The following is a 15,997-nucleotide window of genomic DNA, read 5'->3' as shown; positions in this document are numbered from 1 at the left end:
CTTAGGCCTCTTGCACACGACCGTGTGTCCCCCGTGGCCGTATTGCGGCCTGTATACGGTTGGTTCCCAATACACGTGTGCATTCACTTGAATGGGTCCGCAAATCCAGAGATACGGTGTGGAACGGAACCACGGAACAGAAGCACTACGGAGTGCTTTCGTTGGTTCCGTTCCGTGCTTCTTTTCCACAAAAAAAACATAGAACTTGTACAATCTTTTTGCAGAACGGAGGGATCATGAACCCCATTCAAATGGATCAAGTGTCGCGATCTGCATGCGGCTGGCCCACGGTCGGTGCCCGTGCATTGCGGACCGCAATATGTGGGCCGCAGCACGGGCATAGGCAGCACACGTTCGTGTGCAAGAGGCCTTTAAAAAATATGATTTTTTATTGTGGATTTCCTGTTAGAGAATTTCTATTTATTTTTTTTCAAATACAATTGTTCCAAAAAGTAGTATTTCTAACAAGACTATATATGAGTAAGGGAGGGGGAATTCAAAAGAAAATAAGAGTTAGGCTACTTTCATACCTGCGTTCAGGTGTCCGCTCGTGAGCTCCGTTTGAAGGGGCTCACAAGCGGCCTTGAACGCAGCCGTCTGGCCCTAATGCATTCTCAGTGGAGGCGGATCCACTAAGAATGCATCCGCCTGCCAGCGCTCAGCCTCCGCTCTGCTCAGTGAGCGGACACATGAACGCTGCTTGCAGCGTTCGGGTGTCCGCCTGGCCGTGCGGAGGCGAGCGGATCTGTCCAGACTTATAATGGAAGTCAATGGGGACGGATCCGCTTGAAGATGACACCATATGGCTCAATCTTCAAGCGGATCCGTCCCCCATTGACTTTCAATGTAAAGTCTGAACGGATCCGCTCAGGCTACTTTCACACTTAGAAATTTTTCTGAGTTATAATGCAGACGGATCCGTTCTGAACAGATGCAAACGTCTGCATTATAGGAGCGGATCCGTCTGATGAAACATCAGACGGACCCGCTCCGAACGCTAGTGTGAAAGTAGCCTAAGGGTGCATTCACACGATCGTGGCCCACATCCGTTCCGCAAATCCGTTCTATTCCGTGGGCCCGCAAAAAAATATAGAGTATGTCCTATTTTTGTCCACAGTCACGGATAAGAATAGACACTTTCTATATAGCACCGGCCATGTGCGGTCCACAAAATGCGGACTGCAAAACACTTATGGTCGTGTGAATGCACCCTAAAAGAAGAGTTTATAATACTGGTGCAAAGAAAAATTATGAAAGAAGATATGTCACTATATCCTATAGCTATAAAACATGGGGGCCTTTGTATGGAGGCCTCACAACTGTCACCATCAGATAAACTGCACTCAATGCAGAACCCCACCCATATATTTTTACAGCTTCCATTGAGTTCATTGGTAACTGTATAAATTTATATGCACTGAGCTCCCCTAGTGGTGGCTGCAGGCAGAAAGTTATATCATCTACAATATGAACGGGATTAAGACTTGTATGGTAGAGATATTTTAATTTTATTTTTTATTTTTTATCAGATCTGGTGTCAAAATATTTAAAACTACAGTGTACAGACTGGGCACCATATTTATGAAGACCAAGTGAGAGAGGCTTTAGTGTGTAATAAATTCTGTTTAAATCTGTTACACGCTGCACAGGGTAGAGATACAGTATTAAAAGCTCAACTACAAAGAGCTATTTTACAGCAGATATGACTTTGGCATACTATGTTGTGCTATGGCCCTATGAGGTCAGTGTAAACCCCTGACCGTAGTGTTGCAAATACTCACCTAACTGGACATGGGTTGTGCCGATAGGACACATATATAGAAAATGTGTACCATATATACCATATAATTGATTTTTCAAAGCACTTTTGGTCTCCCTATATTGTGCTGCCCACTTTGGGAGATTGGTGCATCCGGCTGCGGATGCTTTTTAATTGTCTTTAATGTTTGCCTTTTTTTCTTTGCATCCTTAATAAACTATTGTGATTTTCTATACAATTTTTTGTGTTTTCAGCAACTGTGCCCTTTGTCTTTTTGTGTGGATGCGCTAAACCACACATTCAAAAAAATGGGGCATAAAAGAGACATGATTTTTGTTTTTACATTCTCTGCTCTTCTAATAAATCAGAATGGAAAGCTCAATGCAGATTTAAACTTACCCTTACAGAAGTGTTTTTTCCTAAACATGTCACTATTGAGCGGTAGGAGCCAGGTGATAAGGAGTACCGTATGGGTATTATTTTTGAAAGCAACTTCTACTCTAGTAGAAATTTCTCCGAGCTAACAGAAGGTTTAATTTGACACTGTATTAATTCTTCTATGATAACTGCATCCATATATAATATTCCTTATGTGGAAACACTCTTTACAATTTGTCATCAAAACAAAAAGGTTAATTAAATTGCGGCTAAAATGCGCTGAAGGCGCATAATGAGGGCTGTGTGAGGACAGCGATTCCTATTCCTTTCATTCAACCAGGTTATCAGAAAGAAAACATATCCTGAACTGGACCAGTGCCAGTGGCAGAGGAAGCAAGAACTGAACCTGGAAATTATACAGATTGTTCTTGTTTTTGTTGTTTCCGTCTCACTTGCTCAATTATTAACATTCTCAAAATAATGGCTAAATACTGTTGCTGGTTTTGCGCACAGAACAATGATTAGTAGAATATCATGTTCCCCTGGCTGTCTATTGTAAACCACATCTCACGGGTCTTTCCCACCAATCAGTTGGCATTGTCTAAGCTTTTCAGAACACTGCATTTAACGCATTTAAAGCAGAGATATTATCTGTTATTTGCATGCCTTTTAGCTTCTATTTTCGTCTCCCACTCGTAACACTTTAGTTCTAGTTTTCAAAGGTTTTTACTATTTTGCTTGCCCTAAAGATTGAAGTGAGTTCGCTGCATTCTGCACGTGACAATCTTCGTATTATCAGGCCATACCACTCCTTTCAGCTTTAGAAATTCATTCCAAACATCAATGATGTAAATGGCATGTATATGTAAGAGGATGCAGTGAACTTGCATATGTCTACCACCACCGAACAAAATTTGACAGTTTACATATATAAAATTAAGTTCCAGAAACAGCTGAGCATACATTGCTTTAAAGAGGATTTGCCACCAGAATTCACAATACAAACTGCATATATTATTAGACAGGTCTCCTGAACTTGATGAGACTTATATACTGACTTTGAAAATCCACATCAGAAGGACTGTATAATTGTAATCCTTTTTGAAAGTTTTCCTTTCCAATTTAAAAAAAGGGATTTCTGTGAGTCTAGAGTGTAAGAGAGTTCGTGAGTCCTTTATACAGAATTCACAAACTCAACTCAAATTCCTGCGCACCAAGCCTGACTGACAAACTCCTTTGAGTTTACCTCCTCCCCTGTTGCTGCTGAAATTTCACACCATTCAGTACAAGCTGCAGTCGCCCTGTGAGAAAGAGCCCCTCAGTGCAGAATTAAAGGGAACCTGTCACCGGGATTTTGGGTATAGAGCTGAGGGCAATATCCAGTCCCCATAGCTCTGTGTGCTTTTATTGTGTAAAAAAAAAACATTTGATACATATGCAAATTAACCTAAAAGAGTCATAACTTGCTTGTGTGACCAGAGAAGAGTCATATTTTCAAGCTCTGACTCATCTCAGGTTAATTTGCATATGTATCAAATCGGTTTTTATACACAATAAAAGCACACAGAGCTATGGGGACTGGGTACTGCGGATGTGCTAGCGGCCATCTAGCAGCCCATGTCCTCAGCTCTATACCCAAAATCCCAGTGACAGATTGATTGATATTTAATATCTATTTAATAATGTATGCCATTTATATTGTAAAATATGGCAACAGATTCCCTTCAAATAATGTGTAATGATCCTGAGTTATAGACTGTATTGTAGCCCAGGACTCTGTACACAATGCTGCAGTCTGCAGAGCTGATATCTCACAGCATTCTTTGCTGGCTCAGTCTCTACACAAGGTTTCTCCTGGTAATTTGCAATTTCTGTTGTATGTCTTCACACTGTAGAATAAAGTGAGTTTTGCCAAATTTAACTTTCCCAGCTCTAAACAGTTAAATGAACACTCTGGGCAAAACTCTTGTTTTGGTCTAGCAGAAGGCTTGAGGTGGTGGATGACACAGGGATTACCTCTTTGGTGTTCTATGAATCCATGAGTCATGTAATGAATGCCCCCTCAGTACCTGCACATGGCATAACAATGAGTTTACATTTTGCGCAGTGTTTTTTGACAAGCATGTTAACTATTCTCAGGAGAAATCAGGAGAATTGCAAATATGTGCTATTATTTTCATTTACATGTCATATGTACCCTAATTTCTTGTCGATGTGTCAACTCAGTTAATTTAAAAGCTATGAACATCTTTGGGGGCAATTTTTTTAATGAATGCATTTTACTCATTTTGGGATGAAAATCATTTTTTCAATTGGTCTTTATTAAAAAATGTCAACAGTTTTTGTTCTACAAGATTAAGTTTCACTCTGCAGAGTACATTGCTTTCAGTTTCATACTGAACCCGTCAGGTTGTTGCTCTGATGGCTCTATGTATAGTCCTTATCACTGAATTCCTGAAAGCTCAAACACTCCTTATAGCTAAATCCTATCAAAATGATAAGAATATCGATTAAATGACTGTTTATAAGCTGTTAGGAGCTCACAGATAAGGACTATACATCGAGCCATCAGAGCAGCTGCCTGACGGGTTCAGTGTGAAACTGAAAGAAAGATACTCTTCAGATAAACTGAAACAAAAACTGTTGAGAATTTTTAATAAAGACCAACTGAAAAATGATTTTTAGCCCAAAGCTGCACAGACACAACTCACGTCCGGTTTCTGGAAGTAAGCAGCAATGATATTCTAACCCAGTACAACCCCTTTATGCTGCTTTACTCCTAGCAGTGGTGAGTTTTGTTAATTTAGTCACAACGTACTATGTTAGCAGCCAAAAAGCCTTGGTAAGATATCTACTGTAGATAGCACTAATATTTTTGGAATAGCATAGAAACATTGAAGAATGAGGTCAAGAAAGACCAAATGGTCCATTTAGTCTCATATAGGTGATAAGGAACTTTACCCTTATTTTTTGATATGTAATTTGCTTGATCTCTGAGAAACAATGTTATGTTTGCCTCAAATGATTCTAAAAGCTTTAACTCCTAAGGGCTTTGTCTATGAAAATTCTTAACACGTGGAAAGAATAAACTTTTTATTTCAAATGAATAGAAATGTTGTCAGCCATTGCTCTTATATGTATGTTATGTAAATGGATTTTCACTGCATGAAGTATTTCTTGATTAATATTCCACATAAGAATGTCTTAATGGAAATTTTAGCCTCGCTGCATGACTCCCTGGAAACTTGCTCGTGCAAACAAGTCCTAAGTAGCAGAAAATATAAGCTGAATTTATACCAATGCTAACCCCCTGCAAGCACAAAATGCCAGTAATTTGTGTACTTTAAAACATGCCCTTACACAATGCCCAAAAATATTCCATTCTGTGTATTGTTTTCATAAGAGGCCATTCAACCTATGTACTGTACATTGGCAGGGTGCAATAAATGCATGCAGGGTTTTATGATTTAACACTGTATAACATGCAATTATCACAACGTCATATAACGGTCATATAAATATGATTATATAAAGGGATAACTGGCTATAAAAAGAGACATAGGAATCAATCATTCACCAAAAATATGCCCTTTTCACCATAAAAGAAGCATTTGCTTGGAGAAATCTAAAACTAGATTTCTAAAATTAGACAGAGTCTCAATATCCTTACCAGATAATGGAAAGTTATGTGCATTACGTATTTCTAGAATGTTGAGCAAACACCAGAAAGTAGTCACAATAGTCCTGAGTAAAGGGGTTGGTTCATCAAGTCAAGAAAAGTTACATTTAAGGCATACACAAATGAGAAGTTAAGTGCACCGAGAGTGTGGTCCAAGCCACTCGGTGCACCTTTGCTCGTCCTCCTGCCAGGCTCTTCTTCTTAATTGACAGGGCTAGGTCAGATTACTAGGCAGGAATCAAGAAGAAGGAGGGACTGACAGAGGAAGCAGGAGGAGCAAGGGTGCACATTGTGGCTTGGGCCCACCCTCAGTGCACTTAACGTCTCATTTGCATATGGATCAATAGTACTTTTTTTTTTCAGAATGTAGCAACAAATCTCTAAGTGAAAGTTTCTTGGGTGGGGGGGTACTCTTTCTTCTTGTTGAGAGTGCCTAGTAGGCGTAAGGAGTAGGGAAAGGGTTTGCAAACATCCAGTGGTATCAGAGGCTCAGCCTTCTTTTCTTTTTGGAAGGGGAGCCAATTTGTTTTAGTGAGAGGCACCATTATGTTCAGCTGAGCTAGTTCTACAAGACATTGTGCCTGGTTTAACCGTGAATTTCCAAGTGACAGACTCCCTTTAACTTACTTATTAATCTGGTGCTTAGTGTGTCTTTAACAAGGTCGTCTTTATTCAACTGACCGCCATTATCTTAGAGCTCAATCATTTATGCAGTTCTCCACTATGTTAGTGAACCAACAGTAACACATTTAGAATAGCAATTCTTCAGCGCTGTATTCTCCTTATGCAAAAAAGTCAGGCAGAAAATTGTCAGAGGAAGACAGAAAACCTTCCTGACCTTCAAATAACAAGTTAACATACATCAAAACAATAGCATTTTTTCCGGCACCGAAACATTCTGCTGTAGGTTTATTTCTCAGTAATATGTTCAGAAGGCCCTGCAATTTCTCTAGCAGTGAGTTTTTTTCATTTATGCTGTCGGCATGTGAAATATTTCAAGCAAAGTTTTGTAGCAACCATGCCATTCTTCATTTAATGCAAAAATATCAGCTTATTAGATGTGACAGAATGTGTATCATCTATCTATCTATCATGTTTTATTATGGAAACTTTGAAATAAACTGATAAAAAAAAAGTCCTTTGCACATATTTTTGATAAATCTATCTACCCAGGCAGTGTCCTGGAAGCCCATTGCAAAGGGTTAATGTACTGTACTGTATGCACTATGTAAGCCCCATAGACTGTATGTGGAGTGGGAGGTTCCTAGTTGCCGTTGCAGGGCACAGTTCCTGCCCCTTCTTCCTCTCCAGGAGGAAATTGCTTCAGTCTAGTGTGAGCGGTGGGTGTGAAAATCCAGAGCAGTGAACAGCAGAGTCACACCAGGAGATCTGTTACTCTGGGCATGATAGGCAGCCAAAGCCACAGCATATGTGCCAGCTCTAGAGGGAAAAAGAGTTTGCTGAATGCAGCAGAAAGTTCAGCAGCCATACAAAGTTCCTATACCAAGGCTACAGACTTCTCTGCATACTGGTGGGAGTAAATAACATCAGGTTCCCATTCATATTTAAAGGACAGAAGGGCCGGCCCCTCTGTTCAGAGACTGCATTCAACTGAGGATGCGACAAAGTAAACATATAGCCAGCGTGAGATCAATTCCACTTCTTGGTCAAGTTGGGAAGATTGTGCAGACTATAAAAAAGAGGCTCTATCTACCATATACAGCCGAGGGAATTGCATATGAAAACAGTAAAGTCTGTCGTTAATGTGTACAGGGCCTGTGTGAACTATCTATTGAACAGACGCAGTAAAGTAAAGTGTACGCGTTGCATAAAACTTGGCCCCATCATTGTGTGCACTAACACCAGCAGCATTACAGTGCATCATTGCCTCAAGTTTCAGGGAGCCCTGTCTTGCACCTCAAAATGTAACGCCACCAAGGGCTCCCCAAACCACAATCACACAGGAGAATTCCAAAAGACAGAGAGAGCCCTGAAGGGAAGAAAGGTGCACCCTTCTCATCATTGCTAGGGCCAGTTGGGCAGCACAGTGAGTAAATAAGACCTCCATTATCACTACTACTACAGCTCCAAACCTCTCCCTTCCTCTTGGCATTCTCTCTCTCTCTCTCTAACACAGTACCCATCTTCCCAAACTGGTGTGAGGAATGCCGTGGATTTCTTCACACACACTGTGTGCGTATATATATATATATATATATATATATATACATACATACATACACACACACATATACAAAAAAAAAAAAAATATATATATATATATATATATATATATACACACTGTAAATATACCATTCAGTTCTTTCCTGCTCACTGTTCACCTTTAAAACCCACTGACCACTAGACCTGAAGCCTATGAAATAGTGTATGAATGGCAAAGGTGGTCACAAAACAATGACATCATCACGGCCACCTGTACTGGGACACTGGCATCTCAGGCTGAAGGCCGGAGAGACCTGTGGCCTGCACTGCAGACAGCAATGTGGAATGGAAGTCAAGTGGGCATTTTATTCTTTACTTTCCTCAGCCACCTGGGGAGCATACTTTTGGGGGCACAATAGGGAGCAATAATGGGGCATTTTTTTTTTATTACTGGTGGCACAATAGGGGCATTCAGGGGCAGACTGGAAACATAAAGCAGCCCTGGAAAAAACTTCAAAGTGGCCCCATGTTGTAAGCGGATACAAATTGATAGAAGGAGGGGCAACAGAAGTAGACCGGGTCAGCAATACTATAGCGCAAAATACTGTCCTATTAGAACTATATATCAAAATGCAGCACCATATGTTGCCCCAAAATCTTCCCCTTTGTGGTGTTCTTTAATAGATGCCATTTTCTGTCCTCTTTCACCAGTTGTCTCTGATTAAGATATGTATCAGGGGGCTAGAGGTTGAGATGTGGGCCACAGCAGTTGAATTCAGTAGGACATGTGCAGTCACTGGCCGAGTACATGAGTACCTGATTCTTACAGCTTTAGTTACCGCTGAAAGCTCATTATGTACTAAGACAGCGGCAGAGAGTTGGACTTCAGCGGGCCCCTGGGCATCGCCCCACTTGGAAATTTCTCTGTAAGGTCTATGGCCATTCTGCCCTTGGGGGCATTTGTAATACCGGGGGCTTTAAAGGGGCATATTTTTATTACTGGGGGCACAATAGGGGCAATTTTAACACTGGAGAACTATAGGAGGCCTTATTACTACTGGAGCTTTATTACTGCTGGGCAAACTATACCAGGCTTTATGAGGCACTCTGGGGAAGCATATTACTACTTCGGTCACTATAGGTGGCATTATTACTACAGGGACACAAAAGAGCGCTATAGCTGAAGGACTATCTGTATGGTACTATTTTTCTTGCAATATAGTACTTGGCAGCATTGGGGAGCACAGTGGGCACAATTTCTGGGGTATCAGCAGGGTGGCAATGTTGGAGCAAAAGGATGGAAAGTTTGTCTTGACAAAGCAAGTAGGATGATGGCAAACTCTGCAGAGATGAGACATGGGTGAAAGAAGTTGTCATGGCCGTCTGAGCCAAATGAAGAAGATGAGGAAAGAGAATGTGTACAAAGGAGACATTACTAAATGTAGGTATGTAATGCTGAAGTACTGTATTCTCCTGTATGTATGGCAGTGCTGAAAGGTCAGGAAGCATCTCACCCACTAAGGAGATGGACAGAATATGCCAGCTTGTGCTGGCCACCAGAAAGGGGCAGCTTCTGAGGCGGTATTCTGAGCTGGTAGTTAGTGCTGCTGTTTTGTGATGCACTGTGGTATTTGGTTCAGCTTGGGGTGGTATTTTGTGCTGCATTATGATTTGGCTGACCCCACCCACTTTTTGGCCTTTTCTACTTGTTTTGGCCCCACCCACTTGGGTTGGTCCCACCTTCTATCAATTCAGACCCACGGCTTATTGGGCACGGCTTATTAAATTAGCCACAAAGGTAATAATAAAGCTTGTTCATGTTAGCTACAGCTAATGTATATCAACGCCAGTATTGCTGCTGTTTCTTTACTTTGATTTCAAGACAAATTATTTCCTCTGCCCACTATAGACTGACCCCACAATATACTTTTTGACCTTACATATCTGAGCAAACAGTATTTATATCATATATAAAATCTCCATGCCATATCTGCTGAGCTGATTAGATGATGGTTTGACTCTTTCCCATTTGCATATGATAAATGTATCAGCAATTACTTTTTACTTCCAACTGAAGGTGTTCTGTAAAGTATCACATTTTGCATACAGCCCAGGATATCATCAGTGATGGTGGTCAGAGCAATTACAGAATTTTATCTGAAGTGCAAATCAATGCAACTTTGAAAAAAACACTCACACCCCACTTTGAGATCAATATGATCAGATATGCATGTACTCCAAATAACCTGCAAAATCCTTTAAGGATAGGTCATCAATATCAAATTGGCAGAGGTCTGGTTAAAGAGAAGGCCACACTCCATGACAAAGCAGCCTTCCCTTCATTGTTTACCTGCTCGCCGTTTACATCGCAGAGGTCAGCGCAGGTGTAATTACAAGCCGTCCCCATTCACTTCTATGGGACGGCTCTGTAGTATACATTTGAATAGGAATGAGCCGACCCACAGAAGTGCATAGGGCGGCTTGTAATTACACCTCACTTCTGCAATGTCGACAGAGAGCAGGTAAATAACGAAGGGAATGGAGCGCGACCTTCTCTTCAATCTTCTGATTAGTGGGGGTGCTGGGTGTCGGACCCTCGCCAATCTGATGTTGATGACCTATCCCTTTAAAGAGGCATTCCAGTAACAACATCACTTCCACTAGAGAGGTGGAAACTACTAAATTGGTTGGGATTCTACAGCTGGGGCCATCAGTAATCACCAGAATGGGGTCCTATGTCTAATGTATGCTTCCACTTCATTCAAAGTCTATGGGACAGATCGAGATAGCAAGTACATGGTAGTGAGCATGAACAGCAAAGCTAGCCCGTCTAGTCCGATCCCACAAAAGAGCTTCTGTAGCAGGAACGGCTTTAAAAAGTTACCGCTGGCTATGAGAAAAATTTGAGATGAGCGAATTTCATGTTCATGTGTTTCATGCTTCGTTTGGTGGTAAAAGCAGAATTGCGTTACCACGGACCATAGCGCAATTCTACGACGGAATGCATAACAAAATGCACAAGGAATTCCCTTATTTATTCCGTCATAATAGAAGTCTATGGCCTGCATAACGGATCCGTCACGTTTCCATTATGCAGGAGAGGACTCCGTCGGATCCGTTTTGCAGCCCATAGACTTCTAATATGACGGAATGAATAACGAAATGCCTCTAAAGGCATTCCGTTATGCATTCCGTCATAGAATTGCGTTATGGTCCGTGGTAACGGATTCCATAACGTAATTCTGCTTTTACCACCAAACGAAGCGTGAACGAATTTCACAATATGAAATTCGCTCATCTCTAATAATAATGTATCAGAGCATACAGTACATCGCAGCTTGCCGTCTGTATCATTGTATAGCCGCAAACTGGTCACCCATGCTGACCCCTGTATACTGCCGAAAGTGCCTACAATGGGCACATAAGCATTATACTCCAATATTATTCTAAATGTTATATAATAATACTTGTGATATTACAGCATTAAGTAGGAGCAGCACTGATTTTTTAGGTTGCATTGCCCAGATACTGCTAAAGACGTACTTTATGTATATAATAATCAGACACTAAGTTTTATGCTCTACCCAACCTCAAAACCAGAGCTGCTCTAGAATACTGATGTGCTGTGACAATGTAAAATAGACCAGGGCTGTCCAACTAGCATTGCTCCAAGGGTTCAATATGATCCCGGCTTCTCGGAGAAGCTGCCTAGCTTTCACTGCATGACAAATCACTCAAGTTCAGCACTCCTACACGATCCATTCCGGTCTCACAGAGGCAAAATCATATGGATCTCAGACTGACCGTCTGCTATTCCATGCACCTGAATAAAAGCCTACACACCTTAGAAATCTCCATTCCACCTCGACTGGCAGCCTACACTGAAAGCTAATTAGAAATAACGGATGAGGAACAATGTATCTATTAACACCTAGGCAAGAATGCTAAGGCTTCCAAACCCAAAGTAGACAATGGATTCCAGACCACAGGCTGACACAAAACAGCCTGAATCTTTATTTTTTTTATTATTATAAATTTTTTCACAAAGGATTTCATCACAACATATACAAATAAGGGGTCATTTATTATTAGATATACACCAAAGTGGATTTGCAGACAAATCTGCAACTTTTCCCCACTCATGCCAGGTCTAAAAAAGGGGTCGTGGTGTGGACAGGGAAGTGGGCGGACCGGCCACTCTCATTTATCATTTTCTGCGCCTGTTTTAGGCATAGAAAATTATTGAAATCTACGCTAGTTACTTTGCTGGCGTTGACCAGTGGTGGATGTGCCTAAGTTATGCAGAGGCGCCATGCAACAGCGTGAGGGGGAATTAAGGCCGACATCTAAAACGCCGGTTTTAATAAATGACTCCAATAGTATATAACAAGATCATTATATTCCTCTAAGATAACCCATCCACCACTGGAGAGGCAAGGGAACCAATGCTGCCATTCCCATTGTGAAACATGACAATCCATATGTGTCTCTTGGGTCCCCAACATGTGGCTAGGCCGCTTTTGGCAGCTGCAGACAGTAATGTCGACTAGCGACACCAGGGATTGCCACAGCATTACTGGAACTTAAAGGGGTATTTCCATCTCAGGCATTGATGGCATATTGCTAGGATATGCCAGCAATGTCAGATAGGTGCAGGTCCCACCTTTGGGACCCATTCCGATATCTAGAACGGGCTCTCCAAAGTGAAGGAAATCGTATCATGCCATTGTGACCACCCTCTATTCACTGCTATGGGAGTTCTAAAGAAGCCAAGTGCTGGCTCGGCTATTTCCTGCAGTCCCATAGCAGTGAATGGAGAGGTGACTGTGTATGCATGGTACACTTTTCAATCACCGCTATGGGACTTCCTAAAATAGCTAAGCATGCTCAATTGATTATTTTGGGACATCTAATAGCAGTGAATGGAGAGAACGTCATGCATATGCGGTGCGGGTCCCAGAGGTGGGACCAACAACTACTGTGTCTGACATTTATGGCATATTCTAGCGATATGCCATTAATGTCTGAGATTGGTATAACCCTGTAATATTAAAATCAAAATCAGTGGCAGTGGGGTAAGAGTCAAATATTTGGTCATATCTTTAATAGGCTCTCTTATCATTCAATACCCAGTGGGACTCTACACCATCTGTAGCAACTGAAGTAACCCTTGATCTATAAAAAAGTGCAGCTACCTTCACATCTGCAGCAGCGATTTCAGCAGAGAACAGCCTGCTGGAATTCTCTGGATCCGGCACTGCTGGATGCAACCAGAATGCCCTCCGGTCCCATTAACTATAATGAGGTCCGGTAGAGATCCGGCCGCATTGCGGCAAAAATGTTGGAAGTGGTGGCTGGATCACCCTGTCACAGATGTGAAAGTATTTAATTTCGGGGTCAGGCAGAAAAGATGTGGAAGCGGGCACTTATGACCACTGTAATATGCCTATATCAGATTTCAGCTGGTTTGTCCCCTTTGCACAAAAAATTAAATAAATCTCAACAGCATGGACTCTTCAATGCTAAAATGTTATGTTTTTCCTTTTCATATTCAGAAATTTCGGCGTGGAGAATGACAGACTAGTATACAACACTACACGCACTTACAATAATAGGCAACCTGAGTGAATGCTACTTCAGCTCTAGCAAAAGACTCCCTACGGCCACTCAGCGTGTTACAGAAATAGAACACTTTGCTTTGACACTTTCTACTAATATAAAAAGAAGTAAGACATCCTATGCTGTCTTACTTACCTCTAAAACAATACGAGCAGACGCATTCAATTCCTATGGCACACACTTGGCAGATACATGTGTATGAAACAAGCTGTGGGCTTTAAATCTCTGAAAATGTCAGATGTGAGCCAAAGAGTAATTAGACATTTCAACAAGGATTTCATTATTTAATCACACATGGGTTAGATGTGAACCTGCAACATGAAGAACCATTCAATTTACTATTGAGGTCCAAGCTCATTACTGAGCGGAGGCCCCCAGAGAACGGCCATGTGATGGGGGACTGTGGGAAAATCGCTGTCTTCGTTTAATATATGGAATTCTGCTGGGAATGCACCAAGAAAACAAGTCAAAAGGATGGCATTAGAATCAATATCTTAAGATTTCATGGACATTTCAGACAAATTATGTTAAATAAGTCTGCCGTTTCTTTCAAGGAGTCTTATTAACTTTTAAGGATCATTCAGTGTAGAGTCATGAGACTATTTGTGGCATATGGACGCTATATCTCGAACTAGAGATGAGCAAATTGATTCTAAACTAATCAGATTCCTTACAAATTTTACAAAAATTCATCAGCCAAATGAATCCAACATTTCATGTTTTTTTTTGGATGAATCATGCAAAAAACAATGGCCAGCACCATGGTAGTGTGAATATTGGTGGGAAAAAACATGTGGGAGGAAGAAGATGGAGGATGACATCAGAAAACATCTCTTTTGCCAAAATGAACAAAGGATGGATCAGTGAGGATTTTCACACACCTCCAGCTGAGGCCAATAAATAGATCTGCCCTTGCTGATGGGGTCCCATCATGCCATTGCTACTGCTTGCCTGCCTACCATCATGTTCTGTACTATATGTTTTTTGTTGCTGCCATCTTCATGCCACTGTCTACCTGCCTACCATCATGTTCTGTACCGTGAGGCTGCTGCTACCGCCACCACAGCTGCTATTCCCTGCTGCTAATACCCTACTGCCACTACCATTACTACTACACAGCTGCCACTATTACTACTACCCCAACACAGCCACACACACATCTACTTGCTGCCATGTCTGTTCTATTCTGTACTGATTTTTCGACCCCTGGTTCCAACAAGCCAACATTTTTTCTTCCATAACTCCATATGTGTCTAAACACCATCTGCCCCCGGTAAGGGACAATTTTTGTAAGATTTATAATATGAAAAAGCATTACAAATGTGATGCCGCATTGTGTTTTTAAACACGCTGTTTGTTAAACATCATCAACCATGCGTTTATCCATAGCTGATCTTATTTGCTATTGCTGTCATTGCGCTCAAGAGCTTAAAGGGGTTGTCTCACTTCAGCAAATAGCATTTATTATGTAGAGAAAGTTAATACAAGTCACTTTATACTGTATTGTGATTGTCCATATTGCTGTCATGGACGTTCCCGCAACAGGTGGCAGGAGATCGGTGAGACTGGCAACATGTGGTTTGATCTGACATGTTTTCTGTTTGGATCAAATGACGTCTGTCTTGTTTCTGGTGCTTGCCACACCTTGTTTCCCCAGGTGTGGCTATCATGGTCAGTTAACCTTCTCTATTTATTTTAAGTGTTTTCTTTCCCTTTTGCATTTTCTTTGGGTTATTTTGTGTGTTGCATTTCCCTGTCTTTTGTATTAAGGCCTGAGGGAGACTCCTGTTCGTCCTTTCTTTTGGAGGAACAGTTTTTCTCAGCCCTGACATTAGCACCAGGGTCCTATAGGGTGAGTTAGGACACTAGGTATTCCAGGTGTATGAACTCACCTACCCCTGGGGTCTGATCATACTGGTAGTTAGTCAGGACTTTGATTAGGGTTTTACTAGGAGGTGTCCATCTCCTTTCCCTAGTTTTCAGGCCTTATTCCCTCACCCCTTTCCCTCCTATGTTCGGTGTGGTGTTTCCCTCTCACATCCGAAAGTGAAAATTGCTTCCTTTGCTGGATGGATTCATTTTTCCATCATATTGTGCATTGTTAGTTTCCATGGTTATGACCACCCTGTAATCCATCAGTGGTGGTTGTGCTTGCACACTATAGGAAAAAGTGCTGGCCTCTCTGGTGGCTGAGACTGCGGGAGCTCTTTCCTATAGTGTGCAAGCATGACCCAGCCCCTGCTGCTGGATTGCAAGGTGGTCATAACCATGGAAACGAGCAGTATATAATGTGATGGAAAAAATGAATCCAGCCATCAAAGGAGGCAATATGGATAATAACAATACATTAGTAAGTGCCTTGTATTAACTTTCTCTACATAATAAATGCAATTTGCTTA

The 15,997-nt window shown here is 41.5% G+C and overlaps 1 protein-coding gene across 1 annotated transcript in view; it reads right to left on the bottom strand.

Annotated features, from left to right (window-relative positions):
* Window positions 1-15,997, bottom strand: part of MARCHF3 (membrane associated ring-CH-type finger 3) — a 238,919-nt gene that overhangs the window by 151,901 nt on the left and 71,021 nt on the right. The window lies entirely within an intron of this gene.

Source organism: Bufo gargarizans, chromosome 1, assembly GCF_014858855.1.
Source record: "Bufo gargarizans isolate SCDJY-AF-19 chromosome 1, ASM1485885v1, whole genome shotgun sequence".
NCBI lineage: Eukaryota > Metazoa > Chordata > Amphibia > Anura > Bufonidae > Bufo > Bufo gargarizans.
The sequence above is the reverse complement of the archived record's forward strand: the minus strand, read 5'-3'. Positions and strand labels throughout refer to the sequence as shown.